This window comes from Poecilia reticulata, linkage group LG1 (assembly GCF_000633615.1).
Source record: "Poecilia reticulata strain Guanapo linkage group LG1, Guppy_female_1.0+MT, whole genome shotgun sequence".
Lineage (NCBI taxonomy): Eukaryota > Metazoa > Chordata > Actinopteri > Cyprinodontiformes > Poeciliidae > Poecilia > Poecilia reticulata.
Genome location: NC_024331.1, coordinates 7,526,217 through 7,543,963, shown reverse-complemented (window position 1 = coordinate 7,543,963; position 17,747 = coordinate 7,526,217). Strand labels below are relative to the sequence as shown.

Below are 17,747 nucleotides of genomic sequence, written 5' to 3'. Positions count from 1 at the left end.
AAAAAAAAAGTATATTTTGATTATAAACAATGATTTTATTCTTTTGTTTTCACCTTGACTAAATCACCGTGAGAAATTGCTGCACAAATAAAACTGCATTAGGCAAAAAGCTATCCAGAACTCTACAAAGGACACGCAAAAGTATTGAGAAATGATTTTTCATTGAATCAAATTGATGAAACTAAACTTAAGCATGTGTTTAAGTAATTTATGACAACCTTCATGTTCGCACACGCAGATAAACAGGTACGCAATTACACATATTTGTTGACGGACATTTAGAAAGCAGACAAACTGTCCCGTTAGAAACCGTCCTTAGCATCGATAGGCCACACGTATTGATTCTCCGTCGCCTGTATATGTTAATTAATGCTGCAGAAACAAGTTCACTATGGATACAGATAAAAGGGAATGAAAGATGCGATTAAAAGGAGCGCTGTGAAAAGCAGCAGACGTTGTTCTTTTCTATGTGTTTCTTGGTAGCTTTCCCTGCACTGCTCTTTCTTCTTTCTGCTGTATCTCTTCTCCCTCTCAATTAACAGTACTGCTGCAGTTGCTCTATTTCAGCGTTTGCTCCGCTCCCCCCTTCCTCCTCCTCTTTCTTTTTGTATCTACCATGCTGTCCGTGTTCTTTCCCTCCTCTTCTCTCTTCCCTCAATTCACCTCTCCAGCTCTCCCTTCCTTCTCGTCAATCCTCTCCGTCTCGGTTAATCTCCTCTCCCTTTTCTCCTCACTTCTCCCTGCGGTTGCCGACAGCTTGGCGTTGGGAGTTTACACCTGTGTTTCAGGCAACTTGAGTCCATACGGCCATTTTAATATTCCAGTCTCATAAACTTAACCTAAATGTGTAGCTGCACCTGAAATAATCAACAGTAAAAAAAAGAAAAAAATGTTTGCACACTCCAAGTGGAGCCTGTTTGAGTTACTTAGCTGTCCGGGTTCAAACATGGACGATCGGTCCACTAGGACCGATCGTCCACTTGGCTAAACTGGCTAACAGCTTAGCCAGTATGCTAAGCTGTTAGCCAGCTTAGCATACTGGCTAACAAGACAAAGTCATCATTTGTATTCCTATCCAACCGATTTTTTTTGTTTCAAACTACTGATTTCTATTTGTTTTAGTTAGCCCTTTTAACCCTAAGTTTCAAATCTCCATTTGGATATTTTTGCTTATTTTAATTGTACTTAGTTCTTTAAATGTCGTGTGAGTAAATATGTACTGGAACTTTCAATATCTGGTGAGTTATTTTTGCAATTTATTGTCTATGAAAAGAGGGCACTTCAGATTAATTTCACTCTCTGCTACAGTGGGAAATAAAATTACCGTAATAACCCGACAAACCATTGAACTTTTTCAGATAGCGCAAAGTGTGGCGGAATTATGGTACTGCAACTTTGGCTGGATCGTCGCCAACACGTTGGCTCCAGAAGGGTTCAATCTTGCGTAGAATAGTGTCATATTTGAAAAGTAAAAGACTAAAATCTCATAATTTCTTATAGAAAATCTTATACACGTGCAACAAAATTGTGATAACGTGAGGATTCTGTTAGACAGTAATCCACATCCTTATCACCACTAAAGCTGCAATGCATTTTAAATAGGGGCTACTAAACCCTCCATCGCTTAACTTCAGAAGGCAGAAAATGCTCCTGGATGCCTTTTAAAGTGGCAGACGTAAATATGAGCACATTTCATCCATTTCGCCACAACTCCCTCGGCTGCACATTGACTGCAGAATTCATCCTAAAGTTTGTCTTTTTAATTTGATTCTAAACCTCAATCCTACTTCTCCAGACAAAAACTCTTAAACTCTTTGCACTGACCTTTGACACCATGTGAAACATTTATTTTAGTCTGTTTCATGTGTTACGGCATTGTTTGCTTTATGTTTTAATGATTTTTTTTTTAATATTATGTCTTGTCTTTGCTATGTTTTTTTTTTCAAGGTTTTTGCTTCCTTTTTCTACACTACACTTTGGTCCAGTGCAGTAAAATGGCAGTGGTGGTAAATGGACTCGACGTTTAGTGCTTTTTTTAGTTATAGCACTCAAAGCACTTTTTTACAGTAGAGCCACGTTCACCCAGTCACAAACACACATGGCAAAAAAAAACGTGAGCCAATTAAAAGCCTTGGAAAGGGAATAACTAATCCATCACACAAGGAAGCTGGAATCAAACCCCAAAGTTTTATGATTGCAAGATGATTTTTTCCACATATTTAAACTCTATTTAGGGGCTTATGTGTCTTATGTGAGTCTCTGTGAAGCGTTCAAATCTAAAAATTGTCATGTTAAATGCCAAGGAATCATTGTGAACATGTGACGACAAGGAAATAAAATCTTCCTTTTCAACTGAACATCTTGCACAAAATGGAGCTCTACATAAAACTCTTTACTTAAACTGTAGTAAATGGAGAAGTGACTAATGCCATCTAATTGTAGGGTCTTACTTTACCATTCAAGGCGGCGTATTAAATCCTACACTTGCGTTGCTTATCAGAAACTTGCAAGCGGAAGTTTTTTAACCTGATTTGAACTATGAAAATTAAACTGACAAGCAGGTCCTCACCATGGCAACGCACCGTGCACTTCACTTACAGCTGCCTTTGATTAAATACGGAGTTGTCAGACCACCGATTATTTCCCCTCCTCTCTCTCTCCAGCATCAGATGAAAACCTTGACAAAAGGCTACAAGTTTCCAAAGATTTCGAAGTACAATTTGCAAAAGAAAAAAAAAATACAAATTGGACCAAGTGTTTCTACATGAGACAAGCTGTAATTTGCAGGGGAGTCTAAAAGGCGAGGTAGCTCTGAGAGAGGCTTTATCTGCGATGGAAGAGGCGATAATGACGGGGCTGCGACTTATATTTTCGAGCTTTTGATCATTTACATAACAGGAATGTACCAACCTCGTGAAAGTTGCATTCGGTGGTTTTATTACAGGAATCAACGGCCGCTGAGTGCTGCTGAAATCATTGTCATCTTTCACCCGATAGAGCCACACTTTGAGAGCTTCGCAGACGGAGACTAGCAAAGCAAACATGACACAGCTCAGAACAAGTGAGCTAATTGGTTTTTACTCACCACTCAAAAGCAACAAGGTTAAATCAGCATCCGTCTTTTAATTTTTTTTCTTTTTTTTGTCCAGCTCTCTCAGCCTCTAAAGTCTAATCTTCACTCGTGTTGTTTGCTTGGTTTGTTTGTTTCTTTTCCTGCCCTTGGCTGCCTTCACTACATCTGCCAATGCTGGTTTTCATTCTGGGCAGCCATTTTTGACTTTATCAAAACAAACAAAAGCAAATCAATAAAACACCTTTGAAACGTTAGCTTCCATTTTCCTCAAAATTTAAATGAATGCAAGTTTTCAGTTCGAACGAGCCAACACTACGACCGTTTACAAAGCGCAATTATGGTTAAAACATTACAGTGGTTTAATGCTTGCATATTTAAAAAAGAAAAAAAAAAGATCCCATTTTAAACCATTAGGCAGCTGTAACGTTCCAAGTCTATCAATCATCAAATACTGAGAAAATTACGAGCAGAAAATAGCCTAAGATCACCTGAGGGAACGTTGTAATTACACCGTCTCATTTAAATAGCTCAATAATGAAAACTCTGCATTCAAACATGAATATCTCGGCGTGACATCCCCGCTCATTGTGAGCATGCAGTACTGCAAATAGATTTGTTTGCACGTCAGGTCAGAGCTTCGTGAAGATCATGGAAAAATATTTACTGACAGAAATGTTCCTCTTCCAGCGCATGGAGCTTTTTCAATCATTAGCAGGAATTTTGCAGATCCTGTGTTCCCGTGTCAAAAAACTACAGACACTAATATTTTACAGTCAGTTTGGTAAGGTTGTTACTGTTTTTCAGCATCAAGGTTGGTTTGATGAGATTTCTTCTTAATCCAATTGTCTCGATAACTCTGAACAGAAATGCTGAGAAGCTACAAAATTGGCCAGAGACATTTGATGATGCCTACCGGACCAACTAAGGATAAACTGGGATTGCCTTACATTTACACCTTTGTGAAGTTGCACTATGCCAAAGACCAAACGGCAGCAAAAATGTATTAATTCCTAACACTTTCAGTCTGTGTAGAGCAAATGTGCTAAACTCATCAAGAATCAAAATCCTAAATGGCGTTTCAGGTACCTTCCTTATTCTGGTTTTCAGAAAATGAATAAAAAAATAATAATCAAAAAGAGAGGAACCAAAGAATCAAAATCCTGTGGTTGTGTTTGTTTAAGTGTACTTTAGGGAACCATCGTTAGTCTCGTCAGAGAACTTCTTCCTTTCCTTTTTTATCTAGAAACCTTATTTTTCAGACCGCATAATCGATAGAAGGGTTCTCACTGAAGATCATATTGATGCACTGAGACACACTCTGCCCATCAATAGAACCAATGATCACCGTGGAGGAGGCAGAGGCAGTGTGAGAAACAGATAAGATGGCCTATCCAAGCTGGACACTTTGTTTATGCTGTTGTTCGCTGGTTTCCTGATCTGACCTTAGGAGCACTTAAACCCACTCTGCAATGATCCAAAGACCAACATGAGGAGAGTAAATATGTCACTTCAATAGAGATGCTCAAAAGTCTAATAACCAAGCGTCATTCAGTAACAATCTTAATTAAAAGTATCGATCACACTTGAGTTTTACAAATAGCATTTTTCAGTTGTTCACTTAGTCAATGTAAAAGTAAACAAGCTAAATTGTTCCATCGATGAGAACAAGAAGCAGTGACCTTGGCTGGAGTGAGCTACTAACAGCTTGTACAGCTGGCAGTATTAGAATGCTGTGTAAAAGTGTAATATTTCCTGCCAGTCATCTCAGAAAGTGAAACTTGTATGTTGTATAAAATCATCACACACAGGTGCTTAAAACGTTAATCTTTGATTGGTCTAATGTGATATTTTAACTTTCCAAAACACTGAATTTTGGGTTTCCTTTACCTATACACCATTAAAATCATTAAAAGCACAAAAATAGAAGCTTGAAATCTTTTACCTTATATTATACCATATGTGTAACAAATCTAGCACCAGGCTAACTTTAGCGTTTAGTTGTGATATTCTCAAAGTGGTTTGTTACACTGTCACATTTTTAATCTTCTGATTGCTAACATGACAAATGCTAACAGTGCAACAAGCATGGCTTTAACCCACCTATCTATGAGCACAAAAGATAAATGAATAAGAGTTCCACACATTCTGCCACTATGTATTCCACACATTCTTCCACACTATGCCTCTATATAACAGCACTCATTGTTGTGTCAAAACACCACAGAGAAAAATCAACTAATTGGAGCCGACGACTCAACAATCAAGATCCTTTACGCAGACGATACTGTGCTTAACGTTAGCTCCTGCTCTGTCTTCACTCCTGTTGCATTGCTTGGGTCAGTTGTTTAAATTGTTTTCATCATAAATCACATCACATTTAATGTCCTGTGCCACAGAAACTATGTAAAAAAAAAATGTTGGAGGCTTTCCCCAAAGCCTGTGAAATCTTTTATTAGCCGAGTCGTTCTAAGACAAGGAGGTGGACGGGGCTTCCAGTTTGGCCTGAACTTCAGAACGTGACAGCAGTGCTGCTGGTTTGGGGGCGGGGGGTTTTCGGTGCTCTGTATCTTTCCCTGTGCCTCTCTGGCCTGGGGGCTGCTGCTCCTGTGCTTCAGTACCGACCCGTCCTGGTGTCTGTCTGCCTGGGGCTGCTGCAAGCCTTCAGGAGCCCAGGCTGCCTGACCTTTGCCTGTCTTGGGCACCGAGAGTTGCAGGCTTTCTGCTCTTCACACTATTTCAACATCTCTACACCTCCAGGTGACAAAATTCACAACCACACACACACCTACTACGCACCCGCCCACACACCCGCACAAGTAATCCACTCGGTTGAAGGTCATCCAAACACGAGTTCCTATTCCATCAACGCGGTCTGTCCACRGTGATTGATTTGTCTTGATTTAATAAAGTCGCTCACGTTGTCCAGAGTCCATGTTGAGATATCGTTTTGCATAGAGCAAAGCTTCAGTGGCACACGCAGGCAATCTGCTTATCAATGTGGTATGCCTGCAACAGCCGAACTGGACACATGAAAAAAAAAAAGAAATGAAGAAAGAAATGTCTCAAACACCAATATAGGGTACCAGTTTTACAGCACTCACCATGCCAATGATAACAGTCTAAATCAGTAACCAAAAAGCCTTCACTATTAGAAAAGAAATGTTATTGTGAAATTTCTCGTGATCTTTGATGACACTGATGTATTCAGGAGCCAAGATAGTTTTGTGTTTATTGAATTGAAAGTAGCTCATTTGAAAAAAAAAAAAAAAGCTTCAAGATTAGCAGGATGCTTTTTTTTTTTTTTTTTTAAAGTTTTTTTTAGAGAGGATCCTAAATTATTTGTCACAGTCAATATCTCCCTGCGGACTTGTTATCAGTGATTTAATTAATGCACATCTTTCACTGATTTTGATGCACAGCGTGAGGAACACTGGGGGAAACAGGCATCCCACTGGGATCCCATCAACAAAGAAACATACTTTGCTTTAGAACACCAACAACATATTTGCTATTGCATGAACATCCGCAGTAAAATAATAATAAAAAGAAGTAAGTCGTGAAAATATATTTTTCTGTCGCTTAAGGAAAACCGTTCAGAATTTGCCACAGGAATCAGTCGCACCACTTTTCACATGCTGAAGTTATGTTTTCTGTTCAGGAACGAAGAAGAGGTCAAGCGGGTTTTGAATGGAAACACACACGCACACACACACACACACACAAAGCTGTGCGTGAGGGTAAGCTTAACCAAGCCACCTCCCCGGTCTCTGACAGGGAAACAGATGCAGAGCCCGTGTCAATACTAAGAACCAAAAGTGATGACTGCAACATCAGACGCAAAGATCAGCTTAAAGTGTAGTGAGCTGCAGCTGGTGATGTGTAAATACTCGGCTGGAGAACCAAATAAAGACTGCGTAGCGTTGTGCCGTTTGTTTTCTGTATGTCTCAGTATAATGCAGAGATATTTTCCTAGACTGCTTTTTTTTTTCTTTTTTTTTCCCCCAGTCTGGCAGGCAGAGAGGGGGAAGTGAAGAAAATAAGGTAGAAGGAAAAGTTTGTGAAGTCAGCCTATGGGGTGGATACGGCCTGATTAGGACAGACACTGACTGATTACTATTTGGACTAAACTTACATCATCAAGCGAGTCTCTGTCTGCGGTCAATTCAATTGATTTTGAAACAGACATCAGTTTAGGCGCGGCCAGGAGGCGGCTGCGTTGGTATATAGTAAACGTTCGAACTCTAATTTACTGAGTTTGCTGCTCGGCGAGGAGCGGATTATAAAGCAACGCATTAATTCCATCAAGCATCATTTCAGGCAGAGTCTATAACCCTATTAAGCAGGTTTTATGAGTGTGTTATAATCTCTATTAAACTAATATTACATCAACAAACCACACATCTAATGCACTATGAACACTAACCTGCTGAAGAAATCACAATCTCTGACTGTCAAACTAAAAGAAATCTGTCAAGTCGACTTGCTTTGGAAATCATATAATGGCATTCATTTCTTCTTCGGATTTACGCCAAACTTTTCTCATTAAAGTTCATGTCTGTGACAAAGACTTGATGAGGGATGTGTTAGTCAGTGTATGAGTGGTGCTGTAATCGAATTCTCCAACCTCTGTCTTTGTGTGCGCAACATGAGTCAGTTGTTCTGATTTTCACTCATGAATTAATATTTTAGCGGTATTTGCTTGAAGCAACAAAAGCGCTGAAACAAAACGTTGCATGAAGCCCACTACATAGACTATTGCATAGGTAATGTAAAAATAACTCAGATTGATCACAAAGACTCAAAACCAGACAGGTTTCATAGAATAAATAGCTGGAGAAAAACCCTGTTTTAGAAAGTCAGATAACTAGATTTTTTTTGCCAGTGTTATTCAAGCTGAAATTGAGCTCTGTTATGTTGAGTCTAAGAGTCCCCAACTATGATGGGAATAGAAATAATTGTGTTTTTTTTGTTTTTATGGGCAGCATAGTGAAAAGAAAATAAGCAACATTTGGTTATAAAAGTATCATTTTAAAGCTGGAGAATGGAATAATCTAAGTTCACGGCACTCTCTGAAAAAGTTCTGTCTGTTTTGGACCAATTTGATAGTTGCTCTTCCGTAAATCCCGATGTAAAAGCGTCTTTAAATGTGGAGAAAAAGCGTCACTATAAGGTTCTATTTACTTGTTGACGTTACTTTAAGAGCCGATCTGTCGTTTTATTTTTATTTTTTCAGAATTAAATACACATGCAGACTCAACTTTACCCACATATCACGGTTGCAAATACTTTTCTTAACTTGCCGCACTGTCCTTAATATGCTTGCAGTGGCTAAAACATCACTCTTCATTGTTGAAGCCTCATTTTCATCTTTTCTTTCATTTTTGGTTGTCAATATTACAAATAAATCAGTATTCAGCTGTTGTGTTTGTAGATATATTTAGGACAGAGGGTTCACTGAGGAGAAATTTGTGATGGAGATACGTGATTTTTTTTTTTTTTTGAGAGAGAGAGAGGATGTTCCTGGATGTGTCTGCTACGGTATGATTAGTCTTGACAGAGCAGGGAAAAGTCGTGAGTTTTCACCAGCTAAACTGCGCAAGGAAGCCAGTGTGAGTAAGAGAGCCTGTGGGTGCCGTGTGCTCGGTGATGGGTGAAAGTCTATAATCTGCTGCACGTACGGGCAAAGGGACGAGGAAAGAAAAAGAAAAAAAAACACATATGCACTTCTGCAAAAGCACAGCGAGAAAGTCTAAAAGATTTTCAAGTGTGCAGACTTAAGCATTCACCCCCCGAACGTCAACAGAATCCCAAAGCATCAGTAACGCAATCGCAATTCCATATGCAACTCAAAGTGCCCGAAGATATACAGTTACGTGAAAAAGCATGAAAAGACGTCTTCGCAGCGCATTCAGCCACCTACGGATCGACGAGATGCGGGCAAGTGCAGACAACAACGAGATCAAAATTCGCACACGAGCAAACACACACTGAAATAAAATCCAATTCACAGACTCCCACTCTGGTGCTCCTGCACATGAAGGGGTATTGCTGCTGGGGGAGCTCTTCCTGTATCATGGCCCCCCTGCGGGGTGGATCGATGCTCAGCTTCCTCGTCTTTTATTGTCAGACAAAAGTCAAGTCACAGTGCAGGACAAACAACAGGTTTGTCCTGCACGGGGAGGGACGGCGGTGGTAGGAGTAGTGTTGTCGGAGACTGAAAGTGATATATTCTCTTACTTTTCTTTCATGCTGTTGACAGTTTTGGTCAGTTCATCTGGTTCTTTTTGCACAGTTGCTCTCAAACAATGCTTTTGTGTATCCTAGCCAAGGGAAGAGAAAAACATTGCTGTAAGCAGAATTGATTTGTAAACCTGGTTTCAAAAGTTGTGCTCGACTTCATTGAGGCACTAGACAACACAGAACTTTCCACAGCTGTTTTTAAAAAAATAAAATGAAAAATGTCGCTATCGTCAAAGCTTTTGACAATACAGATCATATTTTTTTTAAAGTGAAACCTAGTCAAGATCTGGAGAGGATGTAGTGATGGACTCAGACCTGAACCTCCAGAGACATATAGAGACAATTACAAAGTCGGTCTTCTACCCCCTAAAAAACATTGTAACACTTTGTTTGAAGTGTAAAAAATGACATTTATAATGCAAAGTTGTCAATTTTAATGGACTTTTAACACAACTTTTAAAGCAATTTTGTATTAAAAGTGTAAATATTTACTGAATGACACTTCATTTAGTAAACATTCACAAAGACTCCTTCATGTTCATGACAGTGACATGTCAGTCTTACGCACACCCCCTCAAATAAAGTGTTACCAAAAACATCTCTATGATTGAAGGACTGAAGTTCAAACCAGATCTTGGAAAAACTCCTCCATTCATTTGTCTTTAGTTGAAATTATTCCTGCAACAGTGTCTCCACAGTACATCAGCGCAGGTCTAAAGCTCAGAGAACAGACTGTAAAATACTTTTGTTAGTTTATAAATCACCGACTGTCTTAGCACCAAAATATATTAAAGATCTATTGTTGTTGTTGCATCAACCATCCAGACCATTCAAGTGTTCAGGTTCAGGTCTACCACCCAGAATCAGATCCAAATATATAGAAGCAGAATTCTGTTCTTATGATCCTCTAGTATGGAGCAAACTTCCAAAAATCTGCAAAAATACGGAAAACCTGAGTTGTTTTTCATCTCCCTCGTGTTTAGAGCTGCCCTTGATTAATAACAAAAGGAACATCATAAATCGTAGTCTGTTTTTTTAACCCGTCGTTGCTTTCCCTTTGCTTTCCCAGTGAAATGTTAAGTTTTTGCTTAGTTTTTGTTTCCTTTTTAATCATGTAACACACTTTAATGTTCCCTGTTGCTAAAAGACATGCAATACAAATAAATCCCCTTTGCCTTGCCTACCAGGAAATGAGGGTGTGAAATCTGGCATTATCTCATCTGTTATCCTCACTGTACTCAAAGGGGTTCCTCAGGGATCAGAAGTGGGATCGGTCCTATTCGTTCATTATATCTACCATCTCGACTGCAGAGCATCAATGACTGATTTTCAGTTTTGCAGTGGTGATGCGATGACGCACTCACTTCATTACCCTGCAACTACAATAACAACGACAAATCATTTATTAGCCACATTTGATTTGTCAAAGCGGGGAAATTGTTGCTAGTTTCTGTCATCTTCTCCAGAACAACATGGTAAATGAGTCTAAATCTTAAGCAAATGATTAAAAAGCATTTGGAAGATCATATGATAAGTTAGCAGAAATGCACATATCAGCACATATGAAAAAAAAAGAAAGAACATTACAGTAAGTATAGCAACATGACATGATTGAACTTTTTTTTTTTCCACTTTTGTGAGAGGACTGTATTGAAACTTTTACCGGCATAAGATCAAAAAATGATCGTAAAACATGGAGAGCCGTAGAGACCGATACGGGGGACAGTGAAGATAGAAATGAAAGAGTCCGAGTCAGTTCCTACAGGAAAAACTCCGTGGAGCTCTGAAACCACAATTTAGGATGACTGATTCTAATTTAAGCAGACTTTATCACATGCCTCCCCTGATCCTCAACTTCCATAAAGCACGTAACGCCGCGCAGCGACCACTTCCGCCCGACAGAAAGGAAAAGCCACTTTATCATTTGGAGCCACATCCCCGCTTCATTATCCTTGAAGTAGTGCCCCGCAGACAGCATTGAACTAATTTTCACAAACAAACCTGATCAATTTTTGTCATGAATTGGGACGTCGCAAAAACAGTAAACGGAAGCGGCCTCCCCGGTGGTATTTCCTGCGATAAAACAACAACCCCTAGACTCCAGCTGAGCTTGAAAATCTAGCAACCTGAAACAAAGACATGCTGACATGCACTTTGCACTGTTAACAAAAAAGAAATAGGGGGAAGTATTTCATGATGAATGTACTCACCTGCTCATGAGCTACCTGTGAAGGAGTGTAAATTAATGCTTCTTCCAAAGCAGCTCCTTAAAGCTGAAGGCCTTAGTCAGCAGCCGACTTGTACTGTTCCGCTTTTTACGTTTCAGACTCGGCCGTCTTAATCAGGCGAGGGGCCTGAGAGGATGCTGCATCTGCCATGTCGACACGCGCTCCCCAATGAATGCCAATTTTGGACCGCATCCTGGTTCCAGCAGGACGAGGTAGTCCGGAGCATCAAAATGAATCATAATGTCTTTCTTAGTATTAATTCCAATGGAGATGTCCTACTTCAAGAAACAGCAGTGGGATCAAACGTAAGCATTTTTTTTTTTTATTTTATCTGGAAACGTTCTAAATATATCTTAGCAAACTGTGCATGTTGTGCACACGTCATTTTAAAATCAGAAAAAGGTTTCCAAATCTTCAAGGAATATATGAGAACTCTGAAAGAAACTTCTTTCTTTTAAGCATTTGACCACTGCTGGCTTTGAAAAGTAAAGGCCATTGTAGTGGAGGCAATATAGCGCCACCTCTGTCTGAACAAAACAAAATGCATTATTGTAACAGCAGCGTAATCTCTCACTGAAAATGTTGCATCAGATTTATATATGTAAAATGAGTTTGTTTTATTTATTTTTTTACCTTTCTTCTCACTGCATGGTTTCAGTTCTGTTTAAACTTTTATTGATCAGACATTAAATATGGGCAAGTAGCTATTTTCTTTTCACAAACTGCAGACTTGTTTTTTTTTTTATTACTATTATTAAGTTTGCAGAAATTGGCATCTTGTGGATGACATCGTTGGAGGCTGCAGTGCTACGAATGTTTTTGGGGGAAATCCTATCCCTGCATGACCGAAGCAAGAGTTTTGTCCACATTCTTGACACAAAGTCATGATTATCTCAAATACAGAAGGGTATATGATTTGGGGTTGTAAGTATAGCATCTCTTTTTTTTTCTTTTTGTTGACAGATGATATTCACATTTTCAAGCCTAAACACAGAGTGCAGTTTTCTTGCGTGTGCAAAGTGGATGGGACTAGTCAGTTTGTCTGAATGGTCGCTCACTGCACCGCAAATCTAAAAGTGTTAAATGTTTTAGTGTTTCCAATGAAGGGAAGCGACCAAAGCAAACATTCAGAATTTGTTTCCACATGGATGAGTTGTCTGCCATGCTAGGCAAGTAATTTTTTTCTTAAATGGTTTTAATTATTATTACTTTGAGTTGAAACAAGCCTATGTAAAGGGCATTAGCCACATTGCTCGGTGATGTGGCATAAATCTGGCTTAGCGTTAGCGCGTCAAAATTCATTGTTTGCGGGCAAAGCCATTGAAAAATGTGTGAAAATGATCATTAAAATTTTTTGGTTAATTCCATATTGTGAAAGTTTGACAGACAGTAACATACAGTGAAAGGTTACCACTGCTTTAAGTTTGAAAACTATTTCCCCAACACAAAAAAAATCAAGCTAGCTGCAGTAGCTGTTCTGATTGAGTTCTGCTAACATTTAAATCTCTTCAGAGCTTTGTGCATATGATTTAGGTTAAAAAAAAAAAACAACAACGATGTTTTGTCTAACTGGGGAAAAGACTAGAAGTTTCCTAGACTGTGCGTTGCAGCCTGATCTGGATTGTGATTGGCTGGTCTACCTGCCAATCACGGTCAGCCTATTAGAGCCTCAATGTTCTGGAACTTTCTAGCATAGCGGAACGATGCTATCAGAAGCTTCCAGTAGTTGAGCTCAGAATGGCTTGATGTAAACCTGTAGCTAACTGTAAGTAGATAATATTTAAGCTTTTTTTTATTGTTAGTTTAAGGTTTACTAATGACAAAATTCAGTTGTTGTTTACTAATATTTTTCGTGATGTTGCATGAGTACATGGCACACATATTGCTGATTGTTGTACCTTTTCTTTGTTTGTATACTTAACAGAACCATGCACGGAGAAATTTTTATTTGAGCGAGAACAAATAAAGACGCCTCATCTTTGACCGGATGCCTGCAGTTTTTTCCAATAAGAATAACCACGCCCTTTATATTATTGTTTGTGTGCGTGAAGAGAACACAATTTTAACAAATGACTTTTGAGCATAAAATTGCAATTGCTTCTAAAATGGTCTTCCTGTAAAATGCTTGGGCTTACATAAGTTTTGGCTTGTAGTTTTTCTCTTTTTTTTTTTTTTTTTTTTACTATGTCGCAGTTGATTACCAAATCTTTTGTGCACCTAATTAGTGCAAAGCTAATTTTATTTTTTTTTAATCTCCAAATAGGAGATGCTTGCAAAAGTGGAATATGGTGGAGTACAGAAGTGCATTAAAGTTCCACAAAGTAAAAAATGCTCCCATTTTCTCCAGTTACTTTAAGGTGGTTTGTATTTATGTGCAATTTCAACTAGAATAGACTAATTATCTATGAGTGAACAACTTGAATTGGTGATTTTAATAGTCTGACATTTCAGTTCTCTTAATTCATTTCAGTTGTGGACAAGTTCAGCTTTCAGCTGGGCGTACTTGTCCTCAAAAGCAGTTAGTTTTACTCTAATAGAGGAGTTTGAGCTTTCAAAGTTGGATACAAAAAGCAGGCAACCACGGGTAAAACAGCTGTACAATAATTTGGTGTAGTTTCTTCATGATGTTGAAGGAACCTTACAAAGTCTCTTGTAAAGCAACATCGGCGCCAATTAGCCTTTAACTATGAAAACTATCGTTTTAAAAGGTCTGAGTTGGTCCTTTAAAATTGGGAAGAGTTGATACCTTGGAAGGTGGACATTTATTGTGAGTTATTAACTGTAGATTCATTCTTAAATGTTTCAACTACAAAATGGGTAAGAATTTTTGGCTACAGTGTTAGCCTGTTCTTATGTACTGGAATGTCCAATGATGTGCCCGTGTTTAAGAAAATCTGCGATATCAATACATGAACAACATGCATTCATAATGTATGGGTTGTACAAAGTGTAGTTTGAATACTTCCATGCATATTGTATTGCAGAAAAACATAACGAACATGCCGTTATTTGCGTTGACCAACTCATACATGTCAGATAAACGGTACTGTAAAGAAGGTGAGAACATGTGCATTGTTCTGTATTGATGCATGTTTTAAAAAGCTTCAAATTTTGGTGAATGTTTTGGAATGAATGCATTTCATAAAATCATTCTCAAATGATTATTTCTCAATTTCTAAGAGTTCAAAACAATAATATTTATGCCTAGTAATAATTACAAATAACTTATGTAGTTAAAACAACAAAAAAAAACTCCTGGAGAGTTAATATTTAGGCTCTAAGACCAAGTTAATGTTTGTAAGTGTTAAATTATTAACTCAAGACAGGTTTGCTATTTGACAATTAGAGTTAAGGTACCAACTCTCCAAAAAGAGTTAAATTAACACTCTTTGGTGTGGACCCATGAAGACACTTTAACCTTGTGTGCGCGAGGACTGAGGCAAACGTAGAGGACTATGGAAAATGATACAAGTTTTACGTGTGTGGGGTCAGTTGGACCCCATTTCTACATACAAGAGTTAAAAGTGTTGAAATCAAATGTGACGGAGTTAATTTTGGGCATCCTGGATTTTAACCAGATAAAGGTGGATTGTTCTCTCCTGGTCAGGACTTGGTCTTTGGCCTTATGCAGGTAAGTATCTCAGTTTCTTTATGCATTAGTAATGGTAGAATGGATAAGACTGAGCTGAATCGTGGGCACTGCTTTGGTTTTTCCTGATGGGGGGGGGAAGCAAAACGACGACACTCTTCACGAACACGGCCATCTGAGAGTCTAGATGAGCTTTAGCTGCCCATGCTTTTGCTCTTGTGCTAGCTGCAGCAGAGCTAGTTGATGAGGCTCTTCAGCATGCTGAAGAATAGGAAGCATGTGATCGGGTTTACGAGGAGGCTGTGTCCAATATTGTTGACAGGAATGATGTTCCTGTCGATGATACTGGTGCTATCACGTTAGCAGCACTTAGCTGGCGTGTTATGAGCTTGGACTGTTATTTCTGTACCTTCGACTGTGCTCTCCTGAATACACTCGTACAGTGAAGCACACCGGCTAATAACAAGTACAAGCTAACAGCATAAATATTTTTCGCGTTTTACTTTAGATGCAACTGGAAGAAAAAGGGAGATGTTTGCGAAATTTGCTGAAACACAATGGAGGCGTAACGAATCCCGACCACAAAACGGATGTCTTCCTAAATAAAGTTACGTTTTGAACTCACAAGGTCACTTCCGGTAATACAAAATTCAACCACTCTATGGCAGTGTTGCTTTATAAATTACCCTGCTTCGAACGGCTCACTACGGTAAACTAACAAGTCTGTCGTTAAATATGTGTCAAGATATATAATTACGTTTTAACAAATTACCTGATCCTTTTTTACAGCTGGATTTCTCAGATTTCTTAATTAAACAGAACAATTCAGTTAACATTTCCCATTAAGGGGAAGATTATTTTCACATTTTGCGTCAGGAAAAATGGACTTGGGAAAACTTGCTCGCGGCGTATTGGAAATGAAAAGCATAATTAAAGAAATGCGAGGTGGAAGCTCCGTCCCAAAGGAACGGAAATAAAGAGAGAGGAAATAAAGAGCAGAGCAGGGAGATGAGAGCCAAAACGGATGAGAGTCTGGCCCTTGAGATGCCAGATTTTAGACTCGATGATCGTGGTCTCATGTGGTAACCCTCCCTCATACTCCCCCAAAAATAAACAAACCAACAAAAAAAATAAGCAAAACTGAATGGGTTTTAATGCTATTACCAGAAGAAAGAAAAAAAGATAAGTAATGCCCCAGGCTAATCTTTGATTATTATTTTTTTCCCTCAACATAAAAAATGGAAGAAAAAAAAAACTTTGTGTGGTATTCACCAGTCATCAATGATTTAATTGCCTTGATCAAACAGTTTTTTTCCTCCAGAAATGCCTTTAACAGTGGGTATGGTAAAGCAAGCAGTGAAGACAGCACAAAGAAAGAAAAACAAAGTGATTGATGTGTTTTACAATACAGTATGACAAGCTAAAGAGAAAGAAATAATGAAGATAAACTCAAAATAAGCTTTGATAGGGATTATCAGTAATTAACCTCATAATTCTTTATGTCTTCTTCATTTAATACCTGCTTGTTGTGCCAAACCTGATTCACATAATTCACAGGGCAAAGATTGTATGACAATTTTTGTCCCAATTTTCCCCTTCCGACAATCTTAAAGATGCCCTGATTGTCGACGCGGCTTTTAAGATAATCTAAAGAGATATTCCTGCCATGTACGGGGTGTTAAGGCTGATCTGATTTACTAGAAAGGAAGTCAGAACCACTCCGGTCTAAAATTGCGGATATTCAGAGTGATGGATTGTTTTGTGTTGAACCAGAAAAGGTAAGATGGACGTCGATCACAACTTTTACTATTATTCTGCTAAACATAGTCCACAAACTATGGACATTACTACTTCCCAGTCGGCCATGTTTGTTTACTCTGAACTCACTTTTTTTCCTCGAGATTTCGTGAGATTTCCCACACCTGCTCTGTTTGTTTCATGATCAAATATCTGCAGCAATCGATTTTGAGCCAAGTTATAAAAGTCATATTTTAGAGCTCACATGCAAACTTGACCACAATTCCATATAGTGATCGCTCAACAACAGACGGAAACGGGACGGAGAACAAAACTCAGATAAGTTATATACACTGGATCTGTATATATTCCAAAACCGAAGGCAGTGTTGACGCCCAAATAACTGGTTGAGGCAATAATCACAGAATATCACTTCTGACTTTGAGAACATGCAACCATTTGTTCTATTTAAGGTTTTTGTCTTATTCATTAGTAGGTAGGCAGAGAGAGAAGGGGAGAACTTCTATAAATGACCCAGTACGAGGAATTGAACCCGGGACAGCTGCGTCAAAGACTGTAGCCTCTATTTATGGTGTGCCTGCTAAACCACCAAGCCAACTACTGAATTAAGAAGAGTTGGTTAAATACTGGGAGTTTTATTGTTGGACTGGGACTGATTACTAACCGGGTGCAGCTGTGAAGGTAGAGGAGAAGGCAGGGTGAGGGAGAGAAGCACACAGGGGAGCTGGGAAAACATGCGGCTAATCGTACCAAAGAATCACTAAACACAAGAAACAACATGAGCTAACTAAAATAACTAACACCAGACTGAATTAAAGTCAAATAGAAACAAGGCTGATCTAATCAAAACCCAACGTAA

At 38.8% G+C, this 17,747-nt stretch overlaps 1 protein-coding gene across 3 annotated transcripts in view; it reads right to left on the bottom strand.

Annotated features, from left to right (window-relative positions):
* LOC103462454 (zeta-sarcoglycan-like) overlaps nucleotides 1-17,747 on the bottom strand; it is a 295,105-nt gene that overhangs the window by 246,277 nt on the left and 31,081 nt on the right. The window contains exon 1 of one of the 3 annotated variants that reach the window (XM_017306219.1): nucleotides 9,311-9,752. The exons of the other annotated variants lie outside the window; for them this stretch is intronic. The gene's annotated coding sequence lies outside the window, so the exon portion shown is untranslated. Of the gene's footprint in view, nucleotides 1-9,310; nucleotides 9,753-17,747 lie in introns of those variants that run through there. 3 annotated transcript variants of the gene reach the window in all.